Source organism: Microtus ochrogaster, chromosome X (assembly GCF_000317375.1).
Source record: "Microtus ochrogaster isolate Prairie Vole_2 chromosome X, MicOch1.0, whole genome shotgun sequence".
In the NCBI taxonomy this organism is placed as follows: Eukaryota; Metazoa; Chordata; class Mammalia; order Rodentia; family Cricetidae; genus Microtus; species Microtus ochrogaster.
The window spans coordinates 41367701-41370679 of record NC_022026.1 but is presented as its reverse complement, the minus strand read 5'-3'; positions in this window follow the sequence as shown (position 1 = coordinate 41370679).

Genomic DNA, 2979 nt, shown 5'->3' with positions numbered 1-2979 from the left:
GAAACTAAAGGATCAAGCTATATATAGTGGTGGCGCACCTGTGATACTAGCACTTAGAAGGTGAAGGCAAGAAGATCATGAGTTCTAAGCCAGTCTGGCCTGTATATTGTGATTCACTGGAAGTGAAAAAACAGAAAAAAGACAGGAGGGTGATGAATAAGAATGTGTGGAAAGACAGAAGAAACAGAAAAGTCCCTCACTCAGAGACGTGCCACCACCATTTCTCCTCAAAGTGGTCATAAAGCCTACAAAGGACGAAAGAGTCCACAAGACTCTCAGTAAGAGATGCCGTTTCTATAACCAGCAGAAAGGAGCATCTTATCTGAAGACACAAGGACACAGAAAAGCATCCCAACAAACTGACCATGCTAAGCTCTCCCAAATTCATTTCTAGGACATATCATGCTCTGACTAAATCTATTTTTCCACAACAGTTGGCCCTTCCTTTACCCTAGCAGAAAAGTACATAAGTTGAACTATATTTTCAGTTCTGTCTTCCTTTGTTTCTAACTATTTTGTTTTTAATTATGTGTGTATTGTGTGTGGGGGGAGGATTTCACACACGTGAGTGTAGGTGCGCATAAAATCTAGAAGTGGATGTTGGATTCCCTGGAGCTGGAGTTACAGGAAGTTCTGAGCTGACAGACATAAGTTCTGAGAACAAGTCTCTTCAGTCACTAATCTTTTATCTATCTATCTATATATCTATCATCTATCTGTCTATCATCTATCTATCTACCATCGATCTACATACATCTTGAGATAAGGTCTCATGTATAGCAGGCAGCATTCAAACTCACTACTGAGGATGACTTTGAAGTTCTGATCTTCCTGCTTCTACCTCCTACACACTTAGACTACATGCATGAACCGACCAAGGTCTCTTGCAAGCCAGAACAAGCAGTCTACCAACTAAACTACACGCCAAATCTGGGTCTGCCTTTCTAATGGCAGCTCATGTGCTCTGTCAAGCTCACAGTCAACAGTCCCTGTGTTTTTCTCTTAGCAATCTTTCTTTTGTTGAAGAGGTCCCAACCATGAGCCTAGAATAGACAGCTCAGTTTGCTGCCTTCAGCAGCTATTCAGCCATATTCCCCAAATATCATGGCAGTTTGTTTACCTCTATGCTATATTCTCCCACCTTTCATTGTTGCGCTTACACTTATATTTCTCTTAACTTCTTGATATCGTTGCAACTGCCCTTAAATTCTGTCTTAGTGTTTTTTTTTAATTGGGGAACCATGACTAATTTATTCTAGGTGGCTTTTTGTAAGTAAAAAAATTGATAGAGAGAACTCCAATTTGACAGTGGAAGACCTGATAGCACAAACTGAGGGGTGTCAGGGTGGGAATTCAAGCAAGAACTTAAAGCAGAAACAGTAGAGGAATGTTCCTTTCTGGATGTCTTACAGACTCATGCTCAGCTCGCTTTCTTTTAAAATATCTCCTTGATTGTGGTTCTCAGGTATTATGGCTCTTTTACTTCATGCATAGCAAGTAGAACAAAGAAGAATTCAACTTATTAGAAAACAAAGATTAAGGCAATCAGGAGATAATTGAATAAGAAAGAGCAGAGACTGGCAGTGAAAATACCTTTCACGGGAACTTTCGATATGATTCCATTGCAATTAAAGAAAATGGTTTACTCAGAAAGCTGAGTATTCCTTGACCCAGGTATGTCAAACTTGGAACATATTAACGGTGAGCACTCTGAGCACACTGTGAGATCAAGATCAGCCTGGTCTACAGAGCAAGTTCCAGGAAGCCAAGGCTGTTACACAGAGAAACCCTGTCTTGACAAACAAAAATCAAACCAGAAAAAAAGCAAAACTATAGCTTCAAAAAAACCATCTTCCATCAAACTTTACTTAGCCACCTACTGCAGAGTAAAATGTAGGAAAATATGTTCACATTTGTTAATAGTATGCACTCAGAATTGTTCTAAGATATTGATTTATTATACAAAATTGGATACACTACATACACATTTATGGTAAATAAAGATAGTTAAAGTAATTGTTAGTTTTAAAAATCACAAGTATTTTAAAATCCATTATCAATTATTAATGGTTGTTAATAACTACGCAGCAGCAGAGTGAAGGGCACACTTTACACTAATATGCATCAATAGGCAGTATTTCGTTGGAAATGTAACCTCGCTAATAATATTCTTGATAAATATTTTACCCCCCTCCCACTGTGGCACAATATAAATGCCCTGAGATTAAAATGTAAGTATTTGAACACACTATACAAACCAATTTCCACATGCTTTTTCAAAGTTAGCAACTCACTTAGAGTAATGATGGATGTAACAGAGGTAGATTCAATAGCACAATCTGATTCATAACTAGATAAATTTTCATAAAATAGGAATTATCATTTTCTTGTATTTTAGAAATAATCTAAAATATTACTTTAATTTTACAGAGACAATTTGATCATTTCTTTTATTTTGGAGAATATAATCACATCATTTTTCCCATCCCATTCCTTCCCCCAAATTCTCCCATATGTACCTCCTTTCTTTCCTATAAATTCATGGCCTCTCTTTTTATTAATTGTTTTACATGTATATATATAAACATACATACATATGTATTCTTAAACATACCCTGCACAGTCTGTATGATGTTACTTGCTTGAATGATTTGAGGGCACTGTTCAGCAAATGACTATGCTCTTTCCTGGGTGGGTGGTTTGAATGAGAATGAACTCCATAGGCTCATACATTTAAATGCTTGGTCCTCAATATCTAAAACTGTTTGAGAAGCATAGCAAGTCTGGCCTTATTGGAGGAAGTGTTTCAATAGCACACATTATTTGCAATTAGCTCTATTTCTTTCCTTGCTGATGGAGGAAGGTCATTGGTTGATTTAATAAAGAAGCTGCTTGACCTGATAGGTTAGAACGTAAGTGGGAGGAGCAGAATGCTGGGCGGAAGAGGAAGTGAGGTCAGAGACTCGACAGCTCTCCGCT